Raw genomic sequence first — 18,048 nt, 5'->3', positions numbered from 1 at the left:
GCTGTAAATCTTTACGGGAACAGAAAGCCTCATCTTTCTCCCGTGGAACCGCTGGTAGTTTCGAACTGCTGACCTTGCGGTTCACAGCCCGATTCGTAAACACTACGCTACGAGAGCTCCTTATAGCAATATAAAAAATTCATTCTCTCCTCTACTGAAAGTATAAATTAAAAATATAAAACAAAAACCAGTCTAGGGAGATGAGTGGGTGAAGCAAATCAAGAGGAAAGTCCAAATATACTTCACCCCTGCTCCAGAGACCCTCAACCAGAAAAGTACCATGGCAACAGTTGGTTAGCACACCTTTAATATCAGAGGTGGCAAACTCAGATACCTTCAGGTACCAGACAGACCAGGTAAGACGATAGAAAGGGGCAGGAAAGAGCTGGATGACAGGCCATGCCCAGGCAAAAGCAGCAATTGTGTGGCCCCACCTGGCTCTGCCACTTGAGTGTGGTCAAGGGCATCAGATTTTCTGTGTTACTCTCTGAAATCCCCCAACGTTAAAATGTTGGCTTAAATTTCAATATGTACCACGTGGGATGAACAGGTCAGATACAGTCTGCAATCTCCCAGTTTGTTTTGTTTTTAGGAGGTGGGGTGTAGAGGGAGGACTCTGAGGTAACAGAGGAGTTTTTGTCTGTTGGCTTGTTTGGGGGTTCTTGTATTCTGAAAAGCTGAAAGATTGGGTTCTGGATTGTATTTCCACGGCTCCTGTGGTAGGAAGACTTCAAAGCAAAGGAAAACAACTGCCATCAGACTTTCCGGCTCTTTCTACATCCTGCCCCCAGGATTCAACAGATAAGGAGGCAAATCCGCAGATTTGAAGAATTGTGTTTCTTCTTTCCTCTTCAGGCTCCAGCCAACTCACTGTCCTGTCTTCAGTTTTCAAGACACAGTGGTAATTCTGTGTTTACTGCTGTTTCCATATGGCTGAACAACGGGGGGAAAGAGGGGGATTGGGGAGGGACGGTGAGCTTTCACTTCACTCTGATAAGATGTTATCCTATGTCAAGAAACATGACAAAAAGCAAATGTGCCTAGACATTCCTGAAAAGAAAACGGATTAATTTCAGCCTCTGAGCCAGGCTGTCATGGCCACCTTTTCAAACTCTGAGGAGGCAGCATAGGTAGCTAGTGCTTTCTGAAGAAGACACTTCAAATGGAGGTTTCCTGACACTCATAAGCCATCTCCCACCAGGATTCGAGCTCCCAGTTGGCAAGAGAACTTTCCCAACGTCGTCGTTCTGAAGCTATGCCTGCAAAACTAACCCATGAGATCAAAGCAGTCTGGGAGCTCAAGAGGGACAGGGCAGCAGGCAGTGAAGGGACTGACCACTCAAAAAGGCAACAGGATAATCACAGCTGGGTTGAGCTCATCAGAATGCAGGCGGATGCTGAGCAAAGCCCCTTAGAGTCACTCTCCAAATGCACTTTGATCAGCTCGGCTGAGCTTCCTACAGATCCAGGCCAGACTCCCCCACAAGTTGCCCTGAGTCGTTCAGGCCCCAATTGTCCACCTCCTTGTGTGTCTCCATCAAGGTCACTCAAGTCCCTATCTCCAACAATAATCATCACTGAGCTTGCAGCAGAAGTGTCTTTTCACTCAAGCTCAAACAGAGAGCAGAGGATTTCCCAGGCGTCTCACTGATCCCCCAGGTTTATGGAAGGAAAACCAAGTCCAGGCTTAGAGGGAATGAGCCTGGGAAAGAAAAGGAAGAGCATGGCGTTTACTGAGAAGGCTAACAGGGAGGCCAGCTGGTCTTTTAGAAGGCTTCAAACTATGTGAAGAGTCAAGATGTGGTGGGGGAAAAAAGACCGTCATTCTAGTACTGCCTCCCAAATAGTCTTTACACTCAGATCCTGTCTCAGGTCATCATCTGCAGTCCTCTAAATTACAGGACTCTGTGTTCATTGGCTGGAGGCAATGGTGGTACAGTGGTAGAATTCTCATCTTTCACGTGAGAGACCCAGGTTCAATTTCCAGGCAATGCACCTCCAGCGTAGCCACCACCTGATAATCGACGTGAGCTTGAGAGTTGCCTTTATGTTGAACAGATTACTGCAGAGCTTCCAGACTTAGATAGATTAGGAAGAAAGACATGGCAATCTACTTCCAAACATCATCCAAGGAAACACATACGTATCAGGATGGTCTAATCTGCAACCAGTAATGGACAGAGTCTCATTCCATAGTGCAAGGGGTCACCGTGAGTCAGGGACCAACTCAGTGATGGCTACCAAAAATAATGCTCCCAGTAGGGTCTTCTCTAGAAAAGTCAGCGATCATTCAGAGAATGAATGATTTTAATGTTCCAGATAAGTAATTAAAAGGAAAAGTAGTCAGAAAAGAATTCATCTTATGTTTCTAAGAGTCTTCCCAAATTCTTAAAGAAGTTTTGCCAGACACATGTGGGTGAGTAATTATAGTGAAAAGAATATCAAAGTCCTGCAGATAAAAATACTTCCTGTGTACTGAGTACCTGCTAATATTTCACATGCCTTATGTATTAACTCATTTAATCTACAGTAACTCTACATGAGGAGTCCTGGTGTGGCTCTGTGGGTTAATGCTCCAGACTGCAAAGTCATTTGAACTGCAAGGTCGGTGGTTTAAGCTCACCAGCTGCTCCTCGGAAACCCTGTACAAGGTCGCTATGAGTCGGAATCGACTCAATGGCACTTAACAACAACAACAACAACTCTATGTGATAGGAACTTTCATAATCTTCTATTTGCTACTGAGAAAGGTAGACCGTAGAAAGGTCTGGAGTCTGGCAGTCACCACTCATCTGTCAGTTTGTTGTACTATAGTGACTTGTATGTTACTATGATGCTGGAAGCTATGTTACCAGTGTTCTTTACACACCAGCAGTGCCCCCCATGGTGGACAAGTTTCAGCTGAGCTTCCAACTACAAAGAGAAGGAGAGGAAAACTACCTCTGAATTGTTAGCCACTGAAAATCTTATGACTAGCACTGTCAGATAACACCAGAGTCTTGAATACTGAAACATGATGAAAAGCACCAGAATCAGAATATTGTCAGATATAGTGCCAGAAGATGAGCCCTTCAGGTTAGAAGGCACTCAAAGTGAAGTTGACCATGGTGAGGTGAAAGAAGCCAAGCTTTCAGGACCTTCATTTGTTAATGGGTACAATTCAGACCCTGGTGAAACAGTTAGAAACATCCACTGATAATCGGAACATGGAATGTATGAAGTGTGGATCTAGGAAAATTGGAAGTAGTGAAAAATGAAATGTAAATCATAAAGATCAATAACCTACACATTTGTGAGTTGAAATAAACTGTATTAACCATTTTGATCTTGAGAGGCAAGGAGGGACACCGTTTTCTTGACTCTCTAAGTAAAAGTCCACCAAGAATAGAAGGCATGCTTGAGGTGAGCAGCAAGCCATGCAGCAGTTTCCAGAAGGTTCTGTAACTGGATTAGGATACTAGAAGAATGGCATGCCCCCATTGTGTGTTTTGACTTCCTCCCCGATCATAGAGGCAGGAGATCATCGAGGCATGGAGACCCTATTGAGCCCTTAGGGTCCAAGGGAAACTCCTAGAAGACCAATTTTTGTAGGTATCTATAGTCTGTTCCTAATTTACATCCTGTTGGGCAGAGGCAATGTGTGAAGTACAGGTTCATCCTGAAGAAAAAAAAAAAAATCACCAAAGAAATTAAGCATCATGGCCAGAGTGTGGTGATCGCCCTGGCAAAATAAGGGAAGATACAGACCTTTGGGGGAAACAACAGACTTGAGCATCCAGGCGAAGTGGGAGGAAAGACTGACTCACAAAGGATTATGGGATGGTTACTGCCCGTGATCCTCCATGACACTTTGAGTCAACTCTAGCAGATGTCTCTCTCCGAGCTGTAAACATCGGCAGGCAGGTGAAGAATCAACACCCTCAGCTCCCAGCTAACTCCTGACAGGTGAGAGGTAAAGACCCCAGCCCCCTCAGCCTCTGGGTGGGATCATTCTGACACATGCTTTCTGTCGACTTCTCATGCACCCCGCTGGGTTAAGATCCAGTTGTGCACAGAGGGGACTGGCTTCATAGAGCCCCTTTCCTGGCCATCTGCCCTAGCTTGTGTCACTTCCCTAACTGCCTGTTGTGTGTCTCAGGGTTTGCTTCTGGAAGAGCCCAAACTAAGGCAATTGAGCCTCTACTGTGTGCCAGACACTGAGCTGAAATCCTTTTATACATCCAGCAGATCTAACACAGCTTCTGTCAAGAAACAAAAATAAATCATACCACTCATACATAAAGGAAAAGGTCACGGCCTTATTTCAAAACAATTATTCACAATGACAAAGGCAGAGTGTTCCAACTCTGAGGCCGAGCCAGGGGAACCCAATGTGACTAAGCTGATCTTTTCCAGGTCACTTAATCTGTAACAGAAGGAGGGGAAAGACGAACTTTCTAACTGAGGGAGAACTCAGTTTCCAAGGACTATCAAATGCATGCTGTGCCTGGGATTGTGTCCCCTAACTGAGCACACGTCCCTTGGAGAATATGGTTCACCCAGCTATTGCCCAGGGTGGGTCTGAGTTCACTACCGCAAGTCAGAGGGATAAAAGAGTGGTTCTCACCTCTTCCAGGGAAGGCAGGAATGAACTCTAGTTACGGCTGTGGGAAGCTGGGTCATCAGCTGGTCATGAAGGACTCTAAGCTGTCACCAGAACCGGAAAGATCCCAACAACCACTACCTACGTCATGAGCTGGAATTGCTGTGGCAGAAAACAGGCCAAGCTATGTAGCTTCTTGCAGACAAAAGCCCCATTCATTAATGAGGTTTCCTCATTTAGGGCAGGAGACAACCTTTCGTTTATTCTTAGGCATGTGTTTCAGTAAATGTCCCACTTAGCAAAAGAAACTTTGCTTTTGTAAATTAAATCATTATGTTTCAGTGTTAGAGGCTGCTGCATCACCTTGGTGCTAGTGGTGTATGCTGAGGAATGGGTTCCAACTCATAGCTACCCTGCATAGGGTTTCCGAGGCTGTAAATCTTTACAGGAGCACAAAAAGCCTCATCTTTCTCCCATGGAATGGCTTGTAGTTTCGAACTGCTGGCCTTCAGGTTAGCAGCCCAACTTGTAACCACTATACTACCAGAGCAGCTTGATATCCTTGGTAAAGCCTCAAATTTGATCAGATCCCAAATGTCATAAATTGGGGGAAATAATCCCAAAGGTATGTCCAGTTCTAACAATCTGTAATTTCCTTCATTTTAGCCTCCTGGGAAATGTCCATTTCTTCTGATCTTTCTAACACTTGGTGACATTGGCTACCATTGAAGACCACATCATCTCCTGCCTGCTATGAATCTCCTTGCAAGTTCCAAACAGACCATCCAGCGAATGAGCGAAGAAACTTAAAGGAGACAGCAAAACCTCCCCTCTGTTGTCCATAAACCAATCTCTAGAACAGAATGTCAGCTTTCATAAAGTAGAGGTTCAGAGAAAATGAGGGCCTCCTCACCGAGATGGACTGAGACAATAGTTGCAACAGTGGACACAAGCATGCCAATGATTATAAAGGTAGCACAGGACTGGGCGACATGGGTCCTGTTGTCCACAGGCCAACATGAGTCAGAGCTGACTCAGCAAAAAAAGCAATAGTAACCAGCCATGAAATCATAAAAAGAAAAGAGAACCACCTCCACCCAGTAAGTTGTTAAATGTCCTCCAAGCAGTCCTAGCGTGGTGCTGTGGACTGCAAGGTCGGTTTGAAGCACAAGGTTGGTGGTTCAAGTTCACCAGCAGCTCCTTGGAAACCCTATGCAAGGTCACTATGAATCAGGACTGATTCGAAGGCACTTAACAACAACAACAAACCCTCGACTGAGTTAGCAACATAAATCAGTACCTTAAAAAGGAAGTACATGGGGAAAAGACTAGGCTTATTGGTCAGATAGAGACTGGTGGAACCTCCAGGGTTATGATCCTTGGTCATCCTTCCAATCTAACCTGAACTCGTCCCGGTGCCTCATTCGACCAGACAATGGACATGTCTATAAGAGGTGCCATCGAGTCGGCACCAACTCATAGTGACCTTATACACAGCAGAACGAAACAATGTCCGATCCTGGGCCAACCTCACTACTGTTGCCACACTTGAGTCCATCGATGCTGCCACCTGGCCAATCCATCTCGCTGGGGGTCTTATTTCTCTGCTATTCATAAGGTTTTCAGTGACTACAGATACAGAAGTAGTTCATCACTCCTTCTTCCTAGTCTGTCTTTGTCTCGAAGCTCATCTTTAAATCACCATGATGACCCTGCTGGTATTTAAAATACTGGTGGCATAGCTTCCAGAATCACAGCAACTTACAAACCACCACAGTACAACAGACAGACGAGTAGTGGCTGTTTGTTTTTTTAAGAAATGCTTAAAAGGCCCCAAAGTTTCCATTTGTGCCCTAAAAGAAAGCTTGATTTCTTGCAATAATAGAAATGATATTGCCAAAAACCAAAACCTATTGTAAGAGTCCTGGTGTGGCGCTGTGGGCTAATGCATCAGACTGCAAAGTCACTGAAGAACAGAAAATACCTTAGCCTAATCCACCATTAGAGATTACAAGAACAGCATTTGCCCAAGGACAAAGTTCAGAAGGGTTAGGAAAGCAGAAGGGATGGAAACAGGAAACATCTCGTGTGGTTACACTGAAGTGATTGCAGTCAATGAGATGAAACAACATGTGTGTGAAGTGTTGGCTGTACAACTGATGGTCTGCTCTATAAACCTTTACTCAGTTCACAATAAAAAGGTAAAAATTAAAAAAAAAAAAAAAAGCAAGGAAGGACATGGGTACCGGAGGGAGGGTACCCTGCATTCTGAAGGCTTTTAAACCCATACTCAGAAACTATGAGAAGAAAATTCTTCTCTGAGGTTTATTGCTAACAAAATCAGAGACGTCTCTTTTACAACTTCTTTTAAATGTTTTCTGCAGAGCAGAGAGTGATTGGCCCTGGGGAAAATGTGGAATTGAGCATCTTCCTGAATAGGATCAACAAATGCTAACTGACCCTCCCCAAGCAGGGAGGGGTCCTGCCCATGATGGTAAACCAAATCCCAGGGCTTTTCATCCTGGAGTCTTTTCAAGACCCCTCTGATCATTCACAAAGTTAAGTTGATTGCATGCAATTTGTTTTTTTAAAAAAAACTAAGTGGTTGAATTCACATCAACAACCCAGATTTTGGGATGCAAGGTGAAGGGGGTGGCTTCTCCTTTCTGTACTTGTTCTCAAAGAGATGTGATCCCATAATAAGCAGCTACTGTCACAGGTCCTTCTGTTTGTTTGAGGTCACCAGGGAGACAACCTCAGGGAGCCCCTTAAAGATTTGTTTTGTAGCTTTCACTCTCCTTGCTTTTAATCCCAAAGTCACCTGCCATTGCCAGCCCTAGCCTGGGTCAGTCATGAAAGAAGTCATGAGAGACCACTCTTTGTCAGGAGCCAGGAGCGGCAAGGCAGACTTTGTGTCAACACCCTTGCCTCCCCATCAGCCTTCCCAGTCTCTGTCAGTCATGCCCCCTAAGTTCCTGCTCTTCCTGTTCTCTGACTTGGTGGTGGTACCAATAATGCCAGCCATGCTGTCATCAAGTTGCCCTGACTCATGGCAACCCCAGGTGTGTCAGAGTAGAAGTATGTTCCATGGGGTTTGCCATGGTTGGTTTGTGAGAAGTCAATCACCAGGCTTCTGAGATGCCCCTGGGTGAACTAGAGCCTCTAACGTTCCAGTTAACAGCCAAGTGCATAAACTGTTTGTATCTTCCAGGGAGTCCAATCCCCAGGTACTAAGTGAAAAACTTTGAGAGTCATCTTTGAGTCTTCTCTTTTCCTTTCCCATATTCAATCAACCAGCAACATTTATCCTCTGGATTCTCTGCAATCTTCTATTTATCTACTCAGGGATGCACATTGGGTTGGATTCAGTTGTTGTTTTTACATGTCGTTGAGTAGGTTCTGAGGAGTGGCTGGTGAGCTTGAACAACCAACCTTGCAGTTAGCCATCCAGTTCCTATCCTACAGTGCAGCACCAGGACTTGCTGCACGATCATGATGCCCCTAGAGTTGCACATTGGAAAATGCCTTTACCTATTCTTCTCCATCCTAATTCTCTCCTGTCAGCTCTGACCACCATTTCTACCCTGGAGTAAAGAGTCAGGCTGGTCTTGAGGAAGGCAGTATTGATACTTGCCTCAGTTTTGTCCCCTCCCATGCAGCCTTCAGAGAGTCAACAAGTTCACCTATCAACAAGTGAACTCCCAATTCAAAACCCTCCAATGGTTCCCCATTGCCTTTAGGATAAAACTCAAACTCACTGGCAAAGTTTACAAGATATTCAAATCCCAGAATGCTCTAGTGTGTGCATCTCTCTTCGAGCTCAACTTATATCTGTACAATCACCACAAAGAACCTTGCATTCCAACTGTACTGAAGAAATAGAGCGGCTCATGCTCTCCCAGACCACTGCTCATGAGGCCTTTGCACGTGGAATGCTTTTTCTACCTAGGACTAGACCATCCAGTCTCCCTCCATGCCTCTCCTCTGTCCTCACTTCACATTTCACATACCTAAACTCCTGGTTAATGTTCAACCATTTCAAGAGATACCATATGAACAAGAGCCAATGATACTCAGAGAGGAAGTCCAAAATGCATTGAAAGAAGTGGCAAAGAACAAGGCACCAGGAATTGATGGAATAAGAATTCAGGTCTTTCAGGAAAGTGAGGCAGCACAGGAGGCACTCACTCATCTCTGCCAGGAAATTTGGAAGACAACTGTCTGGCCGACTGATTGGAAGAGATCAATGTTTGTGCCCATTCCAAAGAGAGGTGACCCAACGGAATGCGGAAATCATCGGACAATCTCTTTGATATCTCAAGCAAGCAAAGTTTTGCTCAAGGTAATACAGAAACGGCTACAGTCATACATTGACAGAGAACTTCCAGAGGTTCAAGCTGGATTCAGAAGAGGCCGTGGAACGAGAGATATCATTGCTGATGTCCGATGGATCTTGGCTGAAAGCAGAGAATATCAGAAGGATGTTTACCTGTGCTTTATTGACTACGCAAAGGCTTTCGATTGTGTGGATCATGACAAGCTATGGACAACATTGAGAAGTATGAGTATTCCAGAACACTTAATTGTACTTCTAAGAAATCTGTACCTAGACCAAGAAGCAGTTGTTCGAACAGAACATGGGAACACTGAAAGTTTTAAAATTGGGAAAGGTGTGAGACAGGGTTGTATTCTTTCACCATACTTGTTCAACCTGTATGCTGAGCAAATAATACGAGAAGCTGGGTTCTATGAAGAAAAACGTGGCATCAGGATTGGAGGAAGACTCATTAACAACCTGCGATATGCAGATGATACAACCTTGATCGCTGAAAGTGAAGAGGACTTGAAATATTTACTTATGAAGATTAAAGAGCACAGCCTTCGATATGGATTGCATCTCAATGTCAAGAAAACAAAAATCCTCACCACTGGACCAATAAACAACATTCTTATCAATGGAGAAAGGATTGAAGTTGTCAAGGACTTCATTCTTCTTGGATCAACTATCAACACTCGCGGAAGTAGCAGTCAAGAGATCAGACGACGTATTGCACTGGGCAAATCTGCTGCACAGGAACTTTTTAAAGTATTGAAGAGCAGAGATGTCAGCTTGAGGACTAGGGTGCGCCTGACCCAGGCCATTGTGTTTTCAATAGCCTCATATGGATGCGAAAGCTGGACAGTGAATAAAGAGGATCGTAGAAGAATTGATGCCTTTGAGTTGTGGTGTTGGAGGAGAATACTGAGGGGCCATGGACTGCCAAAAGAACCAATAGATCTGTTTTGGAAGAAGTGCAGCCAGAGTGCTCCTTGGAGGCCAGGATGGCTAAGCTTCGTCTCTCCTACTTTGGACATGTAGTCCGGAGGAAACAATCGTTGGAGAAGGATGTCATGCTGGGTAGGGTGGAGGGTCAGAGAAAAAGAGGAAGACCTCCAATGAGATGGATCGGCCAGGTGGCATCATTGATGGACTCGGGGGTGGCAGCGGTGGTGAGGTTGGCCCAGGATCGAACATTGTTTCGTTCTGCTGTGCATGGAGTCGCTATGAGTCGGTTCCGACTCGATGGCACCTGACAACAACACAACAAACTCCTGCATATCTATCCGAATCCAAGTTACACATCACCTCCTCTAGGCTGCATTCACTGAACAACCTTGCCTACTGTCTGCTGTGGCTGCTTCACCTCTTGGCCTTAAAGACAGAAGGCAGGTGTGGTTCATCCATGTAATAAATGCTTGCTGCATGCCAGAAGAGGTCACCTAAGCCGTGTCCCTCCACACGGTACTTGAAGGATCTTTCTTCTCCTGCAACTCTTGACACTTGGAAGAATTTCTTTTCAGCATCATCACCTCAGGCAGCTCCCGGAGCCGTCTGATTCTCACATCCAGGCAGGACTGCCTCTCCTCTTCCTCCTGAGCCAGCTCTGTCCTTGGCCTCCCTGCTGCCTCAGCGGCCTCGGCCTCTCAGTGGGAGTGTCCTCAGCAAGCTGCCTACTGTCTGCTACTACCATGAAGATGCCATCCCTTCCTTTAAGGATTGTTCCTGCAGAGAAAACTGAAATCACCTGGCAGAGACCCAAAAACCAATCATCCTACAAAGTTACAACCAGCTTCTTTGGCAGAAAAGGGACAGGTGTCCTGCCCCAGCCTGGCTCTCTCCCTAAGCCTCCAGATTTCTCAGTGAATTTGTTATAATCTATTTCGACATACTGCTATACTGCTTGCTCTGTTCAAATTGCAAAGAGCTAACACATTTAATCCCTATACAAGTTGGACGAACACAATGGCACTTAACACCAACACCAACAACACATTTAATAGGGCTTAAGATGAGCCAGTTTCTCCACACTTCTCTCCATGTTTCCATTGATGGGTCACATTCTGGAAATCAGCAGACTCAGAACTCAGCTGGGCAGATCAAGGTTCAGGATACCATCCAGATGTCCTGATGACTGGAGTGAGAATGCTGGCAGAAATCTGGAAAAATGAGTGTGGGCCCAGAGCCTCCAATGGCTCCTGAGAGTGATGCTGAATGACACTGGTCTGTGGGGACCAGTACTGTCGAGAATGGGGATCACTGACCTCCATTGGCAGACTTGGATTCCCTAGAAACCACTTAACACAACTCAGAGGGGTTCTGCTCTGCTAACGACGCCCCATACAGGGATAGGAGGTAGTTTGGGGAGATGCCAGGGAGGAAGTGAGTTAGAAAACGCTCCATGGACACACCAAGCTAAGCACCTCTCATGGTCACTGTTTCTATACTGGACTTTTGTACATAAAGCTATCACTTTTGAGCACTTAATGTAGGCCAAGAACTGTTCTAAGGATATTAATATATGTCTTATCTAGTGTTTTCCTCCCATCCACTGTGGTGCAGTGGGTTAATGCACTAGACTGCAAAGTTGCTTTGAGCTCACCAGCTGCTCCTTGAAAACCCTATACAGGGTCGCTATGGGTCAGAACCGACTGGACGGCACTCAACAACAACAACAACCTATGTGGAAGGAGTTCTTATGAACTCCATCTACAGGTAAAGAAGTTGAGGCTGTCAGCAGTTGTGACTTACCTACCTCATACCCTGGAATGCTCCCTGAGGTTTGTCACTCTTAGCCACCAGACCACGCTACATGTAGCCTCGACTAAAGAAAAAGTGTGTAAAAGTGGCATGGGGACATCTGACGTCCTCTAACTTCACAAGGGGGAAGGAGCATCTGGATTAACAACCCAAGACTGAGTCCAAAGAGAGGGAGAGCAGGCATACCTACTTTCTCCAAACTTCTTACCAATTCTGACACCAACTCTTTCTCTCCTGGCACTCTCTACTTTTCTGCTGGGCTCTACAATTTGTTGTAATGACCACACAGAACTCACAGACCCCACTCGTAATTACTGGGTTCATTGAGGAAGTAACACATTACAATTCAGGATCAGGAATGACTCAGGAGCCAGCTCTTCAATTAGAAAAGCTTCTTCTCAGCTGTGCCCAAATGCTAGCCTCTCTCTCAGCCTCCTGCTCAGACAAGTGTTACAAAACTCTTTAGCTCTGCCAGTCAGTGCCTGGGGGCAGTCCATTCTGTCAATGAGCTTGGGCTGAAGGCACTCTGCGCTCTCCCTACTTGGGTTGGTAGGGTGAATTCTGCAGATGGCTGCCCGGAGTCACCCACTCAACTAAGACGCCTATTGCTGAAAGACACTCAGCTATCCTACTTTATGGATCAGCTCACCCACTCTAACTATGTTGTTCTGTGACCGAGAAGCCCACTGCACCATCTCACACCAGCCTCCTGCTTCTACTGCCACCATTTCTCTGCCATGTCTAGCCATCTTGTGTCACATCACTCTCTTGGTCTCCTGGAGCTAGGAGATTCTCAACACAGGGACTCCAGGTCCAAGTCTCTTCTTCTGGGTGGCAGTGAGATCCCCCCTTTCCACTTCAGGAATGGCTCATTCTAAACCTAGTGGGATGACAAAATGACCAGCCCGTCATTAGGGTTCCATACACCTTTCTTATATGGTCCCACTCCCACAAGGAGTCCTGGTGTGGCACTGTGGGTTAATGTGCCAGACTGCAAAGCCGTTTGAACTGCGAGATCGGCAGTTCAAGCTCACCAGTCACTCTTCGGCAACCCTATACAGAGTCGCTATGGGTCAGAACTGACTTGACAGCACTTCACAACAACTACCACAAAGGGGCTATGCACCTTATCTGCATTTATTAGTAGGCTGTCCAATCTGCTTAATGGGCCACAAGCACCTTATTTGCATAGTCCCACTCAATCCTTCAGTGAGAGATTAAAAAACCATGACTAGAAAAGCCATGTAAAAGGAACCCATTGCACACAGAGCTCTATGGTTTAAAATAAATCAATACCAATTTCTTCGTTTTTTAACTGAAAAACATAAGGGTTCAGAGAGGAGAAGTGGCTTTCTGGTAGGTAGCTGAGGCCTGGTGAGACCCCACCAAGAGCCCATGTCCTTCCTCCTCCTCCTTGCTTTCCTGTGTCAGCATTCTCAGTTCATTCTTCCTTTCTTTAGCAAAGACCACTGGAACCAAAGAGTTGTTTACTTTATGTTCGTGTACATTCGTGAAAGAAGCTTCCGTGTAAAACTTCATGCTTGTGGAACTGGCTCCTCCTTTTCTGTTTTGTTTTGTTTGGGGGTGGGGGGCGCGTTTCCCCTTCTATCGCCACTTACTGCTTAAATCCAACCTGCCACTTTCATAAACTTGGTAACCCTGAGGGGTGGCACTCAAGTCTGCAGAGTTTGTGAAAAGCTTTAAGGAGGCTCTGTGGAGAGAAATGAGGCCATGATGGTGGGCAGAGGGTGGCTGGTACCTCTCCCTGCTTTGCAGCACCCCAGCCATCTGTCAGAGACAGTCCACATTTCCACCCCATGCTTCTCAGAAGAGGAGCATTTTTCACTCAGGTTTTCCTAATCTCTAAATGAGGCTCCAGCTCCACTTTGGCTTTCTGTCGCCACCTTGTGTTATTTTCTTAAACAGCCACAAAGATAAAATTTTCTTAATCTTTCACATAAGCTATCGTGACTTCCACGCAGGAGGTGTGGGTTACATTCTCGGCCAATGTACCTCGTATGCAGCCACTACCCATGGTCAGTGGAGGCTGGTGTGTTACTAGGATGATGAACATGTTTCAACGGAGTTTACAGACTAAAACAGACTAGGATGAAAGGCCTGGTGATTTTTTCTAAAGTCTGCCAGTGAAAATCCCATGGAGCACCTAAACGAATGGCGGTGGAACAGCCAGAGCAGAAATCGCAGGAATGTCGATACAACATGAAGAATGTAACCAGCGTCGCTGAATAATATATGTTTGTTGTTGTTAAGTGCCGTAGAGTCGGTTCTGACTCTTAGCGACCCTGTATAGGGTTTCCGGGGAGCGATGGGTTTGAGCCGCCATCTTGTGGTTCAACCCGACCTTGCGGTCCAGTGCTTATCCTACAGTACCACACCATAATGTGTAGAAATTGTTCAATGGAAGCATGTTTAGATATATATCTTTTCATCAAAAATGAAATTAACAACAAGAACCCTATGGATCACAAGAGAGTATTTTCTGATAGCGTGGTGGAAGATGAGCCTCCTACGTTGGGAGGCACCTGAAACACACAGTGGGTTCAACAGTGGGCTTGAACATACCCCAGTCACAGAGATGACAGAGGACCTCAAAGTTTTGTTCTTTTGTGCAGGGCATCACCATGCTGACTCGACAGCAAGTAACAACAATTATAAGATTATTTCAAAGAACACAATAAATTTTTAAATTTATTGTACAAAATAATTTCTTCTACAAAGAAAATGAAACAAAACTTACCCATTGTTCTAGTATCCAGTGGTCAAGGTTTGTTTTCCTAAATACATTTACAAATATTTCAAAGCTAGTCTTAATTGTAAAGTCCTGGTGTGTCGCTGTAGTCTAAGTTCTGGACTGTTAACTGTAACCCACCAGCTGCTCCTTGGAAACTTTATATGGGGTCACTAAGAGTCAAAACAGATTCAACAGCACTTAGCAAGAACAGCAACAGTCTTCATTGTACAAGTTGGTTTTATCCATCTTGCTTCTTACCTTACCTTCAACAGAGAAACCACCTGTAGAAAAAAAAGAGAAGAAGATACCCTTTTGTGTTTGAAATTTCATCACCAGATGAGGAGAGACTTAAGTAAAATATACTAGAAACCCTTGTCTTTTCCAGCTGTCTAAACTCAGCACAATGCATGTGGGCACAGACAGAAGTGTCTTGTTATTGTAAAAGTGAATGCTGTCCAGGGATCCCCACACACAAATTCTAAAGACTGAATCTCTCTATCTTAACAGGTCTACTGGCCTATGGGGCAGGTTATGTAGCTCAGTGATAGAATTACTGCCTTCCATGTGGAAAACCCTGGAGTCCTGGTTGGCGCTGCAGGATAAGCAATGGACCACAAGGTTGGTTTGAATTACAAAGTCAGCGGTTCAAACTCACCAGCTGCTCCTCCGAAACCCTTTACAGGGTCGCTATGAGTCACAACTGACTTGACAGCACTTAACAACAACATGTAGGACACCCAGGTTCAATCCCCAGTCAGTGTACCTCCTGGACGTCATTGCCCACTGATCAGAGAAGCTTGTATGTTGCTGTGGTTCTGAACGGGGTTCAATGGCTCTTCCAGATTAAGATGGACCAGGATGAAAGTCCTGGTGATCTACCTCAGAGGAATCAGCCTTTGACAACTTTATGGAGCAGAGATCGACTCTCAGATGGCTGAGTTTCAGGGTGTGAATTTTGATGCTACAATAGCTGGTCATGTTGCTACAACCCAATCTGATCTCCCAAAGGGGAGGGAAGGGAACAAACTAACACGTATTGGAGAAGAGCGCTCAATCATTGATCAAGCTAGTCAATTATATCCGCATTTTAAGCATTAGCATCTCAGAAGTTTAACTGAACTTTCCTTACTCTTACATATTACAATATTCCCTTGCTCCACAAGGAAAGAAATAAAGAAATGAAAGGTGCTTCTAGCAAATTACACAAGGTGGGGGCTCTTTGGAGTTATAATCCAACAGGGTTGTCAATGTCATTGAGAGAATTTTAGAAATAGTCACTCTGCTCTACGAGGTAGGGACGAGAGGGAAACTTAAGACTCTTGATGGACTCAGATTCTGACTTTGTTCTAGAGACCGGTCCTCTTTTCCACTGAGCAGTCCTGGGGTGGCGCTGTGGGCTAACGCATCAGACTGCAAAGTCATTTAAACTGCAAGGTCAGTGGTTCAAGCTCACCAACTGCTCCTTGGAAACCCTACACAGGGTCGCTCTGGGTCGGAATTGACTCAATGACACCTAATAACAACAACAACTCCACACGAAACCTGCAGGGTTCAAGCAGAGCAGAGAAGCAGCAGGACCCCCGGGAAGGGAAGGAAGCTGGGGCCATCCACATTTGGTGCCAAGAAGTAAGCCAAAAGATGAGTTTAAAGAAGTTAATCATTACAACTTGAAATAGAGAAGACCTCTGAAGGCCAAAGACTGCACTTACCCAGAGAGAAAGGAAACAGATGGAGACTGCTTGTTTCCCCCTTTAAATAAGTGTCATATATTCCACACAAAAAAATGCACACAATGTCATACATATTCATGCAGTAAAAGGAAACAGGGTTTGAGGGCAGAGAGCTCTGAGTTGAAAGCCAGCCTCTGTCTCGTCTGAGACTTTGGACAACACCTAAGGACCTTCCACTCCACAAATTATTCTTGTAACCATCGGGTCGGCTCCAACTCAACATGACCCCAACGACAGCCACATGAACCCCCTGCCCGGTCCTGTGACATCTTCAAGATCTCTGGTGTCTAGGTCCACTTTTGTGGCCACATGTCATCTCAGCTCATTGAAGATTTTCCTCATTTTTGCAGACTTTACCAAATGCTATGTCCTTTTATAGTGGTTGGTCTTTCCTGATGATGGGTCCCAAATAAGTTGACGGCTTGCCATGTTTGCTTCTAAGGAGCATTCTAGCTGTACTTCTTCTATGACATATTTATTTGTCGGTCACAGTGTAGCCAGTATTCTTCCCCAACCACAATTGGAACGCCTCACTTCTCCTGTCTTCCATTTGTGCTGTCTAGCTTCTGCATGGACATGCGGCTATTGAAAAGAGCATGACTTGGTTCCGGGTAGTTCTCGAAATGTCATCTTTGCCTTGTAAAACTTCAAAGCAAAGAGGTTTTTTGCAACGAATTTGCACAAAACAATTTGCCATTTGATATATTTTTTTCAATTTATGGAAGGAATTTTCTTGTCATTAAATAGTGAGAACAAAACAACTTACTGGAATATGACAATAAAAGCTGAGTGAAAATGACATGAATGTAGAAAGAATCAGTACTTTCCCCATCCCATCTCTGCTTGATGTGGATCAAAACATACCATTGGTCATTTAGTTAAAAAAAGAAAGAAAGAAAGAATGCAATGTACTTGTGCATACACAACAGTTACATTATGTACAACAAAGGAGTGGAGAAGGTTAAAATGAAAGAATAGAGAAAATCATACTGTAGCAGTTAGGGTGTTGTTGTTGTTATTAAGTGCTGTCGAGTCAGTTCTGACTCACAGTGATCCTGTATAGGATTTCCAAGGAGCACCTGGTGAGTTCAAACCGCCAACCTTGCTTATCCTACAGAGCCACACCAGGACTGCAGTCAGGTTGTGGTGGAACCAAACTGTGGTTTTCTAACTGAGAATGCAATAGGAACAGAATTCTGGTGTCAAGTAGCAGCTTCCCTTTTTAGCAGACACCTCCTGTGTGCTGCTGGAACCCATCAATTGTATCTTCAGCCTCCATTTCCAACTGGGCAGGAGTGTCTGCTTCATTGATCGGCTGCCCATCAAATCGGAATCTGATCTACCTCATTGACAAACCCTGTCCTTCACTAAAAGCTTTCATTAGTTGACTAAGTGGTGTATGCCTCTTAATCTTAAACTGCCCCACAGAACCATCCTGTGCCACCTTCAAATTTATACAGCCGTTGTCAGCCTTGACTCCTTCCTTGGGTTTCTCCTTGTCCGTGGTGAGCACCGGAGTCTGCCGCTTCACAAAAGCGGGACCAGGTCCACACTGCAGCATCAGGTCTGACAGAAACTGTCATTTGACTTCTTGACTGAGGCTTCCACAGACATTATGTTGTTGTTAAGTGTCATAGAGTCTGTTCTAACTCACAGCGACCTTGTATAAGGTTTCCAAGGAGTGGTTGGTGGGTCTGAACTGCGAACCTTCCAGTTAGCAGTCCAATGATTATCCTACAGTGCCACACCAGGGTAAACAGATGAATGGAACAGAATCAAGGATTCAGAAATTAACCCATCCACATACAGCCAACTGATCTTTGACAAAGGGCAAAAGTACATTGAATGGGGAGGAGATAGTCGCTTCAACAGATGGTGCTGGCAGAACTGGAAATTGATGTGCAAA

The 18,048-nt window shown here is 45.1% G+C and overlaps 1 pseudogene; it reads right to left on the bottom strand.

Moving 5' to 3' along the window:
- Nucleotides 1-17,364: 17,364 nt before the first annotated feature.
- LOC102816127 lies at nucleotides 17,365-17,703 on the bottom strand (annotated as a pseudogene).
- Between the last annotated feature and the right edge of the window lie 345 nt (nucleotides 17,704-18,048).

This window comes from Chrysochloris asiatica, unplaced genomic scaffold (assembly GCF_000296735.1).
Source record: "Chrysochloris asiatica unplaced genomic scaffold, ChrAsi1.0 scaffold00101, whole genome shotgun sequence".
Lineage (NCBI taxonomy): Eukaryota > Metazoa > Chordata > Mammalia > Afrosoricida > Chrysochloridae > Chrysochloris > Chrysochloris asiatica.
The sequence above is the reverse complement of the archived record's forward strand: the minus strand, read 5'-3'. Positions and strand labels throughout refer to the sequence as shown.